Source organism: Typopeltis vanoorti, chromosome 10, assembly GCF_054136105.1.
Source record: "Typopeltis vanoorti isolate ZY-2024b chromosome 10, IOZ_Tvanoo_1.0, whole genome shotgun sequence".
In the NCBI taxonomy this organism is placed as follows: Eukaryota; Metazoa; Arthropoda; class Arachnida; order Uropygi; family Thelyphonidae; genus Typopeltis; species Typopeltis vanoorti.
Genome location: NC_143558.1, coordinates 21523912 through 21541828, shown reverse-complemented (window position 1 = coordinate 21541828; position 17917 = coordinate 21523912). Strand labels below are relative to the sequence as shown.

At 36.9% G+C, this 17917-nt stretch overlaps 1 protein-coding gene across 2 annotated transcripts in view; it reads right to left on the bottom strand.

The window, feature by feature from the left end:
- Positions 1-14580, bottom strand: part of LOC150102217 (SANT and BTB domain regulator of class switch recombination) — a 213683-nt gene extending 199103 nt beyond the window's left edge. For both annotated transcript variants that reach the window (XM_090399431.1, XM_090399432.1), the window contains exon 1: positions 14366-14580. The gene's annotated coding sequence lies outside the window, so the exon portion shown is untranslated. The remainder of the gene's footprint in view (positions 1-14365) is intronic.
- Between the last annotated feature and the right edge of the window lie 3337 nt (positions 14581-17917).

Genomic DNA, 17917 nt, shown 5'->3' with positions numbered 1-17917 from the left:
TCTTCAGTGGGAGCCAGGCCCAAGTCGAGATATCAGGCAGAAGCATTTGCAGGTCATCTCCACCTATAGGAATTGCCAATTGGTGTGCCACCCTTTTTTAATAAATTACTCTGGATTTAGAGAAAGATGTTGAAAGTTTATTTTCCACTTGGTTAGAGTATAATAAATTTAGTTTAATCCTTTATCCAAGTGTGAGCAAACAAAGTTTGCGCCTGAAAGTATCTTCAGGACTGGGTTAAGGTGGTACACACCAGGGCAACTCGTTGCAAAGGTGGAGCAAGCTACCAACACTCCTATCCTAGTATCTCCTATAATGCAAAACACATCTCCTTGCGGATATGTCTATTGTTATGCATTAAGGGAAGGGCCACTACCCAGACCGGTTTCGATCTTTATTGAGGTCTCTTCAGTGGGAGCCAGGCCCAAGTCGAGATATCAGGCAGAAGCATTTGCAGGTCATCTCCACCTATAGGAATTGCCAATTGGTGTGCCACCCTTTTTTAATAAATTACTCTGGATTTAGAGAAAGATGTTGAAAGTTTATTTTCCACTTGGTTAGAGTATAATAAATTTAGTTTAATCCTTTATCCAAGTGTGAGCAAACAAAGTTTGCGCCTGAAAGTATCTTCAGGACTGGGTTAAGGTGGTACACACCAGGGCAACTCGTTGCAAAGGTGGAGCAAGCTGCCCCGCAAGGAGATGTGTTTTGCATTATAGGAGATACTAGGATAGGAGTGTTGGCAGCTTGCTCCACCTTTGCAACGAGTTGCCCTGGTGTGTACCACCTTAACCCAGTCCTGAAGATACTTTCAGGCGCAAACTTTGTTTGCTCACACTTGGATAAAGGATTAAACTAAATTTATTATAGAAAAAAAGGTGTTTTTTTTTTTTTTTTATTTTTTTTTGTATATGCAGCACCCCCACTTAAAATTTTCACCAGCCGCCACTGTTATAGTCTAACCAAGTGAAAAATAAACTTTCAACAGGTAAGTATTACAAACTTAGGAGTTTGATTAGCTCAGTGCCATGGCATGTAAAACTGCAAGGGCTGGATGTTGATAGTGCATGGGAGACGGTTAAGAAGTGTTTGCAGGAGGCAATGGCTGACTGTATACCTAAGCTTGAGCTGCAAAAAAAGAAACAACTGTGGAGGGAATTTAAGGAGAAAGTTGACGGGAAGGCACACGAACAGTATAAAGCGCAGGCCAGAAGGGTAACGAGTGTGGTAAGAAAAACAAAAGAGGATTATGAAAGAACATTAGCATGCAGGCTAAAGAGAATCCCAAACAGTTTTTTCGATATGTTGCAAGTAAAAGAAAAAATGTATATGGCAGAATGATTATTTTTAAGAATGCTGAAGGTAGGGAGGTAACCGAATCAGTTGATATAGTGGAATTACTGAGCGAGCACTTTGCAAGAGTATATCATCCAGGTGGTGACATTGCAGGAATGAAAGAACCAACAGCTTATATGGGAATTGTGGTGAATGAAGTGGAGGTGAATAGTCTATTACAAAACCTCAATGTCAAAACATCTGTGGGATTGGATGGTATACCAGCTCGTGTCGTACATGAAATGGCTCAAGAATTGTCAGTGCCCTTGACCATTTTGTTTAATTTGAGTCTCAGGTCTGGGTTAGTCCCAAGGGGGGTGGAAAGAGGGGAAAATAGTTCCACTGCATAAAGGAGGTTCCAAGACTGCTGTTGTAAATTACTGACCAATCAGCATATCAGGAATTGTTGTCAAGGTCATGGAGAAAATAGTCAAGAGGAAAATACAGGATTGGATAGATGAAAATGGAATACTGTATGGTAGTGGTGTTCAACCTTTTTTACTATGTGAGCTACTTTTCTATAAAAAGTAATTTGCCGATCTACTCTCTTATATATAAGTTATTCAGCGACCTACTCTCTTATATAGGTCACGTTCCCCCAACCTGATATCTGATTACGCACAAATAAACAACTAAAAAAAATACTCAACTAAAAACTTTATTTGTGTATTTAAAAATTTATTTATCACTTTTAATTATTTTAATACAACAAACATTTTAATACAACAACAAAAAAACAAATGGAATAAAATATTTATTTCTCTATTTTGGAAAAATCAAAGTTAGAAAAAACAACAGATTGATTACAAACTCACAAGTTACAGGAAATGCTGGTTGATTAAAAAAAAAAAAGTTAATGTGAAATTTGGCATTGTTTGGACCTTGCAATATTTTCATAGTCAAGTTGATATGAAGAAGTGGCCAATCGCAGACAATCATCCAAATGATCATTTGTAATTTGGTTTCTTAACTGATTTTTTATGACGGTCATATTTGAAAAAGCGGATTCTGACAAGTATGTTGATCCGAAACACGACAGAATTTTTTGCGCAATATCAGTTAATATTGAGAATTTTTTATGTGCACACTTCCAAATGACTTCATTGTTTATTGATTTTAAATGTAAACTATTCTGAATGTTTATTATCTCATGTTCTACTTCAGCTTGGTTTATATCAAACAGTCCACTAATTTTATTTGAAATTTCTGTGATGTTCAAGTTTTCTTGAAATGGATTATTGATAAAAGATACAATCATCTCAGTTTTATTAAAATCTCTAAATCTTAAATTTACTTCATCCTCAACTAATTCTATTTCACGAATAAATTCTTTTAAATCACAGCAAAGCATTTCTTGATTTTGTTCAAAAAATTATAATAAATATGGGAGATGTCTAAATTCGCGGTCATTTATATTTCTCTTTAATAAAAGTAAGTATTGTTGGAAAGTGTTTATTGAACTTAACATGTCAATTAAATTTTTATCTCTACCTTGTAACTCTAAATTTAAATTGGTTAATTTCGTACAGAAATCTACCAAAAATGATAAGTGTAACAACCATCCTTTATCACACAATTGTGGATAAATATCTCCTTTTTCATCAAGAAAATTTTTTATATCATTAATTAATAGAAGAAATCTTTCTAAAAATTGATTTCTGCTGAGCCAGCGAACGTTACTGTACAACAGAAGTTCCCTATCGTCATCTGCCTGTAATTTAAATAACTGCCGTTGCAGGGCTTTTCCTCGAACAGAATTTACAATTTTAAATGTAATATCCAAAACATCTTTCGTGTTTAATCGTTTACTACACAGTACTTGTTGGTGAATAATACGGTGATATGTTAAAAAATCTGGATATTTTTCATCGTTTTTACCATAATGAAATGAAACCTGATTTATTACCTATCATTGCAGCAGCACCATCAGTAGTAATAGACACAAGTTTAAGAAGCAGAGGTTTGTGTTGTTTCACAAATTCATCAAATGCCGAAAAATGTCTTCTCCCCTAGCCCTTCCCAATAATGGTATAATTTTCAAAAGTTCTTCTTTACTTGAATAATCTTGACATACCATGCAAATAAATACCATTAACTGAGCAATATCAGTGAAGTCGTTTGATTCATCAAATTGTAATGAAAACCCAACACTGGTGAATGTCTGACATTAACCTGGCCTGGAAACTTTTCTCGGGCAATTGGAACTCTTCCTTTCAGCAATTTGAAACCTTGTCTGTGGCTTAGAAGTAGTCTCTCTCTAGTGACATCTCGAACCGAGAAGCTCCTTTCTGGAAGCGGGAAACTCCTCTCTCAAGCAACGTGGATCCGGGCAGTCTCTCTGACGGCGATTCTGGACTGGGCAGCCTCCTCTCTGACAGCAATTCTGGAACCGGGACCCCTTCTGCTTGCTTCAGTCCCTTTTTATTAGGCCTCCTCTGAGACCTCGCATGAAGTTTGGCAGCCCCCCCCCCCCAAAGAATCGGTACGAGTTTTTCATCTTAAGTTTCAAGTTCGGCAAGCCTTTTGTTCTCCTCCACTTTCTTTTGATTGTAAGTTGCCGGCCATTGGAAAGTTGTTTGAACTATTTCTGACTGACTTCGGAGATGTTTACACTTAGAGCCTGCAAGACTTTCTCATACATACAAGTTTCAATAACAATCTTTCTAATGCCGCCATGTACAGCTTCAGTGACAAAAATATTGCTTTTGTTTTTAACACTCTAACATATTCTTATTAAAGCAGTACATACAGTTAGCTTCAAAAGTTATTTACAAAAACATCTAATACAAACTATACCGAGACAAACAAAGTTTATTTTCTTACAATATTCACATGGGACTTAACCTAAGTAAAAAATCAATGTAACATGCTTTGGAATATTTAATATTTAAGCTGCAATCGAGTTTTTACACTTTGCTTATAATCGTATTCACTCAGCTCGCTGTTTGACTTCCACTGATCCAAATTAATTCATTTACAATGAATTAATTTGGATCTTATAAGAAAATTATTGATTTGACAATTTTAACAAAAAATAAATAACCAATAGCAATATGCTTAAAGCGAATTAAAAATAATACAAACTAATGATAAATAAAATATTATGTTTTCAGTTTTAATTAAATTTGTAAGGAGGAATACACAAGAGATTGACCAAAAATCGCTCCGTGATCGACGAGTTGAACACCCCTGCTGTATGGGATACAGCATGGTTTTGTGAAGGGTAGATCATGCCTCGGTAACTTGCTCAAGTTTTAGAGTCAGACCGAACTGGATAAGGGCAATGGGTTTATTATTATTATTATTATTTAGGTCTCCATGGAGTCAAAACACTCATCGTGGGAGGTCCTTCCTAAGAACATAAAGTCTGTCAAGACTCATCGAGGGGAGGTCCCCCCCCTAAGAAACACAAAGTCTATCATACCACTCTTTACACTCATTGACCGTTCTCGCTCCAACCACTCCATCAGTCAATGCATTCCACGGTTCAACCACCCTCCACACAAAGAAACCACACCTTACCCTCTTGCTCACAGTTTCCTTTCGTAACTTCCAGGGATGGCCTCTTGTCATCACTCCTTCCCACTGTTCAACCAAGCGAAAGAACTTCCCAGTCAATCCTGTAACCACCTTTCAACAGTTTAAAAGTCTCAATCACATCACCTGTCCTTCTTCTTCTATCCACCAAACTCTGCAGTCCACATTCCCTCAACCAATCCTCATAACTATCCTTGTACAGTCCTGAAACCATCTTTGTCATCTGTCTTTGTATCCTTTCCACAGTTAATTTATCCCCTTCAAATCCTGGGGACCAAATCTGAGAACAATAGTCCTAGTGTGGTCTGATCAGAGACTTATACAACGGAATGATAACCCTCTTATCTCTGCAGGTCAGTATCCTTCTCATAATAGCAGCAATCCTCTGTGTTATCTTCACCACCTTTGCAATATGTCCCCTAAACTTCAGCTTTCTATCAATCATCAACCCCAGATCTCTTGTCTCCCATACTTCCTCCAGTATAACTCCTCCCATAGAGTATGCAGCATCCCATCGATGTTTCCCAAACCTCAAGACCTTACATTTTGCTTTATTAAACTGACACCCCCATTCATTTGCCCATTTATTTAGCTTATTTAAATCCTCTTGCAGGGCTACTACATTTGCACTATTACTAATAATCCTTCCCAGCTTCGCATCATCCGCAAACAACTGAATATCCTTGCAATCCACTGGCAATGTCATTGATATAAAGGTTAAACAATATAGGTCCTAGTACTGAGCCCTGTGGGACCCCACTTGTAACCCTCTGCTTCCTTGAAACTGCTCCACCATACACAACTCTCTGATACCTATCAGACAGCCAATCCTGAATCCAGTTGACCAATTTGAACATCCAGACCCTTGTGCTGCAACTAAATATCAGTTTATCATGTGGCACCCTGTCAAATGCCTTTGCTAAGTCTAAGAAAATTGCAGTATATGCCCTTCCCTCATCTAATGTTCTTGTAACTTTATTATAAAAGGCTAAAACAAGAGCGCCCTTTCACAAATCCATGTTGACTCCCACAGATAACATTACCCTCATCTGCCCAATGCTGTATACGGTCCCTCACTACTTTCTCCAAGATATTAACAACTACTGATGACACACAGACTGGCCTATAATCAGACACTTCCAGTCTTCTACCACCCTTATGCAATGGCACTATCTTACCTTCCTTCCATTCCCTGGGCACCTTTGCCGAAGCCAGACTTTTATTGAAAAGCCAGGTTAAAGGCACTGTCAGTTCCCTAGCAATTCTCTCAAAACTCATGGTGAAATACCATCCAGTCCCAAAGCTTTACTGACATCCAGAGTACTCAGTATCTGAAACACCCTCTCCTCCTGTACCTCTAAACCTCAAACCAGCCCTATTCCTCTAGCATTAAAACTGACTCCTCTAGGATGAAATACTCGAATAAAGTGTTCATTGAACAATTCCACTATGTCCTCTGCATCAGCCACTCTATTCCCATTTTTATCCCACAATATCATTCTTCCACAGTCATTTCTCCTCCTACTGGCCACATAGCTAAAAAAGTCCCTAGGATTTTCTTTGGATCTTAGGGCCAATCTCCTCTCATATTCCAGTTTCGCTTTCCTTACCGCACTAGTCACTCTTCTGGCCTGTGTCCTATATTCTTCATGCATCTTCTCTTCACCTGTCTCCTTATGTCTCTTCCATAGTCTCTTTTTCGCATGCAATTCCTGTTTAATATTGTTTATTATCCACTTTACTCCAAATTGTGTCCTCTTCTTCACTCGTAGTATACAACTTACCATTGCTGCTAACAAATATTCTTTCACAATTTCCCACGCACTAATGATATCCCGGCCTTCCAATTCCTCCCTCCCCGAAACTCCCCGAAGTTGACATCTAAGACTATTATAATCACCTGCCTTATAATTCCACTTAAGTTCCTGTCTCTTTGATACTCCTGCATGTCTATTCATTTTCCAAGTCAAAACCATATGGTCACTCTCTCCAACTGGTGGGAGAGATGTTTACAGTGATTCTACTGGATGTTGCTAAGGCCTTTGACAGGATACCGCATGGAATTCTAATCAGTAAACTGCAGCATATGGGGATGGATATAGGGTTGGTGAGATGAATAGGAGGGTGGTTGATGGAGAGATATCAGAGAGTGGCTTATTCAGGAGTAGAGTCCAAAAGACAGCCTATGACTAGTGGTGTGCCGCAGGGCTCTGTTCTTGAACCACTACTGTTCAATTTGTTCAATAAGGATATAGGAAAGGATCTCAGAGGACCTGTTCATTTGTTTGCTGATGATGCAAAGTTGGGTAGAGCAATAGTGAGTGCACAGGATGTCAAAATTTTGCAGGATGATTTGGATAGTTTGGAGGACTGGGCTAAGGAGAATGGATGTCAATTTAATGTGGCAAAGTGTAAGGTTATGCATTTTATGGTGAAAAGATTAGCAGCAGTATATCACATTGTGGAACTGTACTCTAGGAGATTGATGAGGCCAGGGATTTGGGAGTGTTGGTGAATAGGGAGTTGAAGTTCAGGGGGCACATCGCAAAAGTGGCTAAATCAGCTCATCAAATCACTTGGTTGCTGAAAAAAACCAGTTTGTCTCTGCTTGTTAAAGCAGAGACAAACACAGGTTATTGTTCCTCTCTATCGAGCCTTGATAAGACACCATCTAGACTACTGTGCCCAGATATGGGCACCAGGGTTTCTTCTGGATGGGGAGGTGGAGAGGATCCAGAGACAAGTGACCAAGATGATAGCAGGTCTATGGAATGAACCTTATGAGAACAGGTTGAAGATTTGTGGGTTGCAGAAATTGGTTGATAGGCGGAAAAGGGGTGATATGATTGTGACATTCAAATTACTGAAGGGTTTCTATAAGATTAATTCAGAAGATATTTTTGAGAATATGACTGGTGGTGGGAGGACTAGGGGCCATACATGAATGCTGGGCAAGAGTGTGGTTAGCAAGGGTGTTAGAGCTAGGTTTTTTACTTGGAGAGTGGTGAATGAGTGGAATAAGCTGCCAGAGTCTGTTGTGAGGGCCATGACTGTAAATGTGTTCAAGGAGAAGTATGATAGATACTGTGTGAATGTCAAATAATTGTTCTTGACATGATGTTAGGGCCTCCATCGATGAGTCTATGGATCCCTTGGAGTTGCCCGTAATAATAATAATAATTCTGACTCTCACAGATAACATTACCGTCATCTGTCCATTGCTGTAAATGATCCTCACTAATTTCTCCAAGATCTTAACAACTACCGATGAAATAGAAATTAGTCTATAGTTTGACACTTCCAGTCTACTACCACTCTTATACTATCTTACCCTCTTTCCACTCAATAGGTACCTTTCCTGTGACCTGACTTTCATTGAAAAGACTGGCCAACGGAGTTGTCAGTTCTTTAGCACATTCTCTCAAAACTCATGGCAAAATAGCATTGTCCCACTGCTTTATTGGCATCCTCAGTTTTTGAAACACACACTCTCTTATTGCACTTCTAAACTTTGAATCTGCCCTATCTCTCTAGTATTAAAACCCACTTCTCCAGGATGAAATACCCCAATAAAGTTCACTGAACAACTCTACTATCTTCTGCATCAATCACTCTGTTCCCATTTTTATCCAACAATGCCATTCTTCTACAATCATTTCTTCTCCTACTGACCACATAGTGAAAAGATTCCTTAGAATTTTCTTTGGATCTCAGGGCCTACCAGCCTCTCGTATTCCAGTTTTGCCTTCCTTACCATACTCGTCACTCTCCTGGCCTGAGTCTTATATTCTTCATGCATCTGCTCTCCACGACCCTCCTTATTTCTTTAATAACAGCACTAATGATATCCTGGCCTTCCAATTCTTCCCTCTATGGAACTGCCCCTAGTTGATACCTAAGTCTATTATAATCACCTGCCTTATAATTCCACCTACATTCCTTTCCATTTAATACTCCTGCATGTCTATTCAATCTTCCAAGTCAAAATCACATGGTTACCCTCTCCCATGGGGCTAGAGATGCCATCTCAGTTATAATTAACTCTTCTGATGCTATGACTAAATCCAAACCTAAGACAATTGTCCCTCAAGAATTCCAAAAATTCCATTCTCTTATTACTACATCAGTTTTTTCTTCCCAATTTATACTGCTCTAGGTCAAAATCTCCCATAACAATCATTCTTCTTGCATTTGCCAAGCTCATCTGCCTAAACATCTCCTACTCTTCATCCTCCATGTTCCTTGCCTTATAGCAACACCCCACTAAATATCCTGTCCTGCCTACCTCTACCTCACACCATATGCTTTCAAAACCATTAGTGCCATTTCCCTCCACATCCTCCATTCTTAGAGGACATAAGTCATCACTTATCATAAGCAGTACTCCACCACCGCATTTTCCCTTCTTATCCTGTCGAAAAATGCTATACCCTGATATTTTTATTGCTGTCAGTATATCGTCTTCTGTCTACCATGTCTCAGAGATCCCAAGAATCTTTGCAGGCTAATGCTATCAGCACCACCAATTCATCTCCTAGTGTTTGCTATAATGCAAGTCAACACTATTAAGATGAAATAAATACTTTTAAGATCAGTATAATATTTCAGGTTTTTTTGGTTTGTTGTTGTTATGTAGGCTACTTAAAAATTCATCAAATGGCTTTCTGTAAAAAGATCAAGGAATGTGCAGTACACTGTTTTTTCCATGGTAAGAGGTCACTCGTGAAGATGTTGAAAGAAAAGTTTACAATGCCAGGAGATCAACTTTGTCTTAAGATAAATTAAAGATACCAAGAAAGTACATACTTGGTTTAATCCTTTATCCAAGTGTAAGCAAACAAGTCTGAACTATTTTTAAGGACTGGGGCAACTCATATACAGAAGCTTGTGACTTCACATCACTTGCCTCAGTATCCCATAATGCAAAGCACATATCCTTACGGATATGGAAGTTTTTTTCACTTGGAGTACTATAAATTAAAGATACCAAGAAATTATACACTTGGTTTAATACTTTGTTCAATCAAGTGAAAAAACTTCCAACAACTATCTCTAATCCAAAGAATTTTGATAATAAGGTGTGACACCTTTTGGCAACTCATATATGAAAATATGATTTCTGCATCACTTCAACCTTGGTATCACCTCTGGGTCTGGCTCACACTGATGAGACCTCAATAAACATCAAAACAGTCTGGGTAGTGACCCTTCCCATAATGCATAGCATTATACATATCCATAAGGATATGTGCTTTGCATTATGGGATACTAAGGCAAGTGATGTGAAGTCACAAGCTTATATCACGAGTTGCCCCAATCCTGAAAATAGTTCAAGTGCAAACTTGTTTGCTTACACTTGGATAAAGGATCAAACTAAATATATAATTTCTTGGTATCTTTCATAATAGTATAACCAAGTGAAAAAACTTCCAACAACTTTGTCTTAAGATAATACTGCAATGGATGGCATCTGGTTGTAAGAGAGGTGCACACAATGATGGGTTGAAATGTAAACAATGGCAAGACACCAGAAGGAATGACCACCATTTGTACTTATTTTGTTTTTCAAAGTTGTATTTGGTTTTGATAATGGTTATATTTTGAGGCTCTTGCTAACTTCTGCATTAGCTGTATTGACAGTTTCGTATTTTCTTTCACTTGTATATTGAATTTTTAGTTGGATACCTTGGGATATTACTGGAAAAACAAGATTACAGGAAATGAATGAATGAGGAATCTGAGTATAATAAGAAAGGAAAGCTATCATTCTATAAACAATTATTTTGATAAATTAATCCGAGGAAGTATTTAGATTCGTAACAGCAGTTTGACCATGGAAGAGCTGAGTGGATGTTTTACTGCTTGACCATTATAGTTTCAAAGGATATAATGCTCAGAATGGTTATGATAAAAATATTTCATAGGAGAATTTTTTATGATTTTTTATGATAATCATACCTACAAAATGTGGTAAACCTACCACATTAAACAACATGAATGGTTTAAGAGTCATATAACTGAGAAATCTACTATAGAGGCCAAATATAGTACTTTTCAAGCCTAATCAAACTTTCAAATAGACAGAGTGATGATCTCATACCAGGCAATGAAATCATCTAATGATGCTCAAAAGCATCAGTGCCATTGAGATTTGTATCCACAGCCTGTGGATTGCAAAATTCCACTTGGTCCCCACAGATTGGTTTGCACAAGGCTGTGGTCTAAGTTACTCAGAAGAAAATGTCGGATAAAAAGGGATCAACGGGAATGTTATAATAATTTATCTAGTAACTGCAAAGGAGTGTTGAACAGTATCTACACTTAAAAGATTTAGAAGACAATGGAAGAATTACTGATGCCAATTTTGATAACAGAAAATGCAAGAGCATAAATTGGATGGCTGTGTGAAAGAGAGCAAACTTGAGAAAGATGGGTCAATAATGAACTTATTACTCTATTCTACTGAGTCAATGATTTTTAAGAAGCTCTAAAGGGTACTTCCTCAAATGAGAGAACTGTATTAATGGATTTGTGATTTGTATAGAGTTCATAGCTATTCAGAGGTAAAGCATTGCCTTGAGCAAAAGAAAAAAAGAATTGGATGCTGCAATATGCGTAAAATGTTTATGTCAAGAAATAAAGAAAGACTGGATGTTATAGTTATCTCATAAAGAGAAATTTCATCCTGTCTACAGAGATATCAGATTATTGTTAATAGTGAGATTGGAAGAAAGAGTTCTTTTTTTGTGAGCAATGAGATGTGATTGAGTTCTACTGGCACATGAGTTACTAAAAAAATAAAAAAAAAACTCACTGACAAATGGTTTGGAGATTAGAATTCATGACTGTGGATGTTGATATTCAGATGTTAATAGTTTGTGTAGTGCTAGATCTGCGAAGAGAGAATGAGGAGCACAGTGAGCTCAGCAACAAAACTGAAGAAGATTGTCAATATTAAGGAAAAGTAAGTAAGAAGAGTAAGTAAAACAACCGACTTGTAGACCTCCAAAATTAATTGCAAAACTCGAGAATACAGATCCATCTGCCATTACAAGTAATATATGAACAAAGAGAAAGCTAGCAACTCAGTTGCATGAATCAGAAGACAGACCATACGATAGACTGTTTTAATAGGACCTCATGCCAAATATGATCAAATACATTACAGATGTTAACAGCAATTATTTAAGATTCTCCATGCTTTTCCATGGTATTTTCCAAAGATGGGTAACATGATACAAACAAGGTCAATTCCTAGTTGACTAACATAGCGAGAATCCAGAATGGTGATAATTTACTTGAGAAATTTGCAAGCAGACTAGAAGTTGAAAGTTAATGATTTTCTCTATTACTCTGAAAAGAATTATAATGAGAGAAACTGAATGGAAATTCAATGTTAAAGATTTATCATATCACACATTTTAGGAATGGGGTGAATACATGCTAATTTTCAAACTGCAATTAGATGTCAGTAGAATAAGACACAGGGAGAGAATAAAAGTGTGACACAAGAATTGACTCTGAAGCACAACCTTTCAGAACAATCACTATAAACAACTGGTTCAGGAAATGTTTTCTGCCTTACAGCATTGTTTGTTCTGAATGTTTGCTATCTAGAGTGAATTCACTAGATCTCAACCTGATCCACACCAGTGAGATGTTCTAGAACATCTTTGCACCCTCCTCCATTCAAGGACTGTCAGAAGCTTTACAGACATGGTTGCATTTCCATACTAATTATCATTATTATTATTATTCTGGCCTCCATGGAGTCAAAAGACTCATCGTGGGAGGTCCTTTCTAAGAAACACAGGTCTATCAAGACTCATCAAGGGAGGTCCCTCCTAAGAAACACAAAGTCTATCATATCCTTAAACGCATTGACTGTTCTCGCGCCCACCACTCCATCAGGCAATGCATTCCATGGTTCAACCACCCTCCATGCAAAGAAACCACTCCTCACCCTAATACTAATGTCTCTAAACATCTATGAGAACTATAAGTCGAAGTAGGTAGGTTTTATCTGTACAAAAAATATAGTCTAACATGATAATAGGCAAGCAGTCATTATTCAACATCATCAATGTATTATAGTAAATATAATATTAAGGGAAGTGACATGATGATACTAACTAATATTAGTTCTCATCCAATTTAATGTGTGGTCAGTGTAATAATAAAAGAATTACATGTTTGTGCAATCTTCAAAACTAATTTCAAACTATTTTAAACTAAAGATGATCCACAATACATGAATCGAAATATTTGTAATTCATCCATCTTAATTAAATATTTTTAGCTATCTATGTGTTTTACTTATTCAGAAGTATCTTCACCATCTGAACAATGTCTGTGCAAATGCAGATCAATTTTATATGGTCACAGTAACCATATGCTAAAAGTAACTATGTCACTGAGAGTAATTCTATATAAGTTTCCCTTCATTATATAAATTTTAACATATTTCGAATTTATAAATAAACCAAAAACATTAACTATATGCCTATGTAAACAATCTGGTAACACTATGATGAATGCACATAGTAACAACATTACAAAATCAACATGTTAGTAATTGCAAAATGAGTTACTGTAATTTTGAAGCAAATTTTTTTTTTTTTTTTTGTGAAAACCACATATATATTGCATATCTCACTTCTAAATTAATGCCATCAACTTCCAGTTATGCACCATATTAAACAAGATAACAGTGAAGTACTAAAAATTTGTAAAGCTTAATGTGTGCATGGAGGGGGAAGGGAGGTTACTATGTTATGAATATCCAATTTCCTCTTCATAATACATATAAAACCATTCTAATGAAACTCAAATGAATGCGATCTTGACTATATACTAAATGGCGTGTGCATGTGAAATTAAACTTGCCAAGAAATTACATTCTTGTTTAATCCATTATTCAAGTATATCAAAAAAACAAATTTTGTGCATGAAGCATCTTCACGACTAGACTATTTCTATACAGAGGCTCATGACTTAACATTAGTTGCTTGGAATCCCATAATGTAAAGTACATTTCCTTTCAGAAGTGTATATTACTATGAATTTTAGGAAGGATCACTACTTCCACTAGTTTCTCTTCATTGAGATCTCATTGGTGGGAGCCTGACCAGACCCAGAAGAGATACAAAGGCTGAATTAATGGAGAAGTCATAAATGTTCCATATACAAGTAATGAAAAGATATGTCACTTCTGGGTTTGAAAAATTCACTTTCGAAGTTTTTTTTTATTTTTTTTACTTTTATTTTTTTAGGGCAAAGGTTCACTTTCCCTATCCCAATAAGTATAGTTTGTTTCTTTCATTAAAATAGGATAAAAAATATTGACAATATCTGTACTAACCAATCCATATTGTTGATAAAAATACGGATTAATTTCATATTTATTTTTTAAAGGATTTAATGATATTTGAAAATTCTGGATAAGATACATAACCCACGTTGATTAAATATACTCATAAAGACAAACCTTCTTACCTATTTGCGTTGTTTGCAGATGTGGAATGAAGATAACAAAAAACTTTGCGATATGTGAAGTTAGTATTAAACTTTTCATTTAAAGTTTTTCATAATTTAAAAAGTGGGCTATGAGATTACTATAAAAGGAATTAATAGCCATTCCAAATATTTGCATTTAATTAGCATTAACTTAACCAGAATGCTAAAGTATTCTGGTAAACCTAACATTGTAAAACGACCATGACAGGGCATAACTGTTGCCTAGCAACCTAACAAAGATACCGCCGCTGTACACTGACAATTCTTTCTGCTTCACATTTTTATTAACTCCATAATTTATAACAGAAGCACTGCCGCCAAAATAATTCTAGGATTCATCTAGTCCCACCGAATTTTTCAATATTTTGAGAATAGAACTAGATGAAATTTCTCCAAGTGTTCTAAAGGAATGTATTAAAGAACCAACAGCATCATTCACCTGGTTGCTTAATGAAACCTTGCAAAGGGAAATGTCGCTGGGGATTGGAAAGAGGGTAAGACAGTGCCACTGTATAGAAATGGTGAGAAAAGGAAGCATCAAACTATAGACGAGTTAGTGTAGCTTCTCTAGGTGTTAATATATTGCAGAAATTTGTACGATCTCGTATATACGGGCAAATGAGAAAAATATTATTCGAGAAGGCAGAGATCGACTGACTCGGAAACGGTTGGAAAAATGGCTTAGAGAATGTTCCTCTTGTCGGCGACTAGATTTGAACCCAAGTCTTCCTTCGTACGGTCACATGCCATAGTGTGCAAACGTCACTTTACTGAGCTACACAGGCTCCTCGGTGAAAATGGCATTTGCATTCCACCGCACTAGATTGCACGACAGAAGACTTGTGTTCAAATCTAGTTGCCTACTACAGCAACATTTACTAAGCTTTTTTTTTTAACCATTTTCCGAGTTAGTTGATCTCTGACTAGTTTTTTCCTCAAGAACACTCGGATTTTTCGTACCGTAAACTAAAGAAAATCGACTGTCGAACCCACACTATTCTCAGACATTGAAAAGATTGTGTTAGGGACCACGAGATGGCGCCACTTCCTAGCCGCCTCCTTCACTGCCTACCGATTAATTAGATAGCCTTGGGCCAGCTATCTCTGATTGGCTGCCAGTAGAGATTGAACTGTCCACTCAGTTTGCAAAAGGGCTAAAGCGGGAACAAAAAGTTGTTAGCTGATTTTTTTTTTTCTTCTTCTTCTTATTATTATTATCAAGAGAGACATCCAAGAAGTCAGTAACTCATTGAGGGAGGGCATACAGTTCGCACCACTTGTCATACCTGTACTGGCACACACAACATCCAATGACAATCCATTTTAATCACACACCACAGTTTGAGACAAAAACCTAGCCCTAATCCTCTTCTTGACTGCATTAACTTCTATGAATGCTTTCGAATTCTTTCTCCACCCTCCATAAAGCGAAAAATTCGATCTACTGGTATCCTGTATGACCTTTTCAGAAGTTTGTAAGTCTCAATCATATCAGCCCTCTTTCTTTTGTCTGCAGCCTACAAATTCTTAGTCTGTCTTCATAATCTATATTACAGAGTCCTGATATAATTTTAACACTGTCATTTGCACTCTCTCTCCACTTTATCAGAATCACCACGGAAACCAGACCTCTGCACAGTAGGCCAGGTGAGATCTTATGAAGGCCTTATAAAAAGGTCAAATGGTTTCCTTATCTTTACATGTCAAGGTTCGTTTCAGCATTGCCAGTATTCTCTGAGTTGTATTTACAACTTTTGCAATATGATCTTTGAACGTCAACTTCCTTGTCTACTAACACTCCAAGATCCCAAGCCTCACCAGTTTCTTCAAGTATAATCCCACCAATATAATACAACATTGGACATCTAATCACGCCGAAGTGAATGACTTTACATATACTGACATTGAACTGACATCCAAAATGTCAGTTCAATAATAATTCCAGCCTAATCAAATCATTATGCAAGTACTGCATATCAGCAGCATTCCTGATTACCCAACCTATCGTTGCATCATCATCAGCAAATAGCTGTATGTCGCCAATCATTCATTGTAATGAATAATTCTCCGTTACTGATGATAATCCATTCAATTGCATGTTATATCTCTTATACATCAATTCCACTATCAAACTCGATAAACACATTCAAACACTCCAACTGATTTCTTTTATACAGGCTGTATAGATTTCATGCTATAAAATCATTTGTTTCTATAAGCACTACCATCCCTTTTCTTTTATTTTTCTTCTTGATTGAATTCCTCCTATCGTTCATTTTTTTAACCTGAATAGTTAGAGCTATTCCGCTTATTTTTCTTTTCCCTTTTGAGTTTTTCTAAACATTTCTCAACTTTTTGTATCTCTCGGGTTGTTTATAGAATAATTTGTAACCTACGAAGTTTCATGTGTTAATTTATTTTCTTCATTGTCATTTGCATCGTCAATATGATTGTCACGATGCTCTTGTTCAGAAAGGTCTTTTCAGAAATCTACGTTAGCTTCCTTTTGACAGTACGCTGTTGCTCGACAGAGCAATAGCGTACCTTTGCTATACTAGTTGTACTGCTGTATACTAGTTGCCATATCTAGTTATACTAGACATTGTCTAGTATAACTACACAATGACAGCATTTTGTACACTACCTTAAGAGCCTGTGTTGAAGTTCACTTGGAGTGGTGTTTTCACTCCTCCTCAGCGCTGGACAGCCCAAAGAAATAGCGTGATGAGTCCCATTTTAGTCTCCGACTAGAGGAACTTTTTCTAAGCCTTTTTTCGACCGGTTCCGTTAGCTGATCTCTGGAAAGGGCAAGTGAGTTTTTTCTCCAGGAGAGACGAAGTTTTTTCGTCACGATATCTCAAAAAATCGACCATATAACTCACACTATTTCAGACATTAAAAATATTGTGTCAGGGACCAGAAATGGCAGCATTTCTTAGTCGTGTCTTCACTGCGTACAATTTAAATCAGTGATATGATAGCTTTGGGCCAGCTATCTCTGATTGGCTACAAATGGAGATTGAAATGACCACTCAATCTCCAAAAGTTAGATAGGACTAAAACGTCTCGCCTACTCCCTATACATGTATAAAGTCATTAGCTGATTTTTTCTTATCTTAAGTTAACAATATATCCAAGAATATATTAATAAATTACCGCATTTTTATGGGCTAGTGCTCATATTGTTAGTGCATTAACTTACCCCACCAAAGAGTTGCAGACGTATGAATGCTTTCAGAATTCTGATTGGTTTATTCAGAATCAGCCATTAATGACGTTAATCGACAGAGTTAACAAAGACAAGTGATTGGCGGAAGCCTGTTCGCGGAGACAAGGTACCAGCAATTTCACCATGCTGGTCTCTCAACCAGTTGCCAAGACGACTCCGAATTTTTGGTCCAAAAATTTTAGAAAATAGTATCGTCTTATACACGGAAAAATGCGGTATTTAGAAATGGTGGGAATAAAAATCGATCATTACTTCAAAGCCGAATATATGTAGAACTTCGAAAGTTTCACAGGTTTCATTCT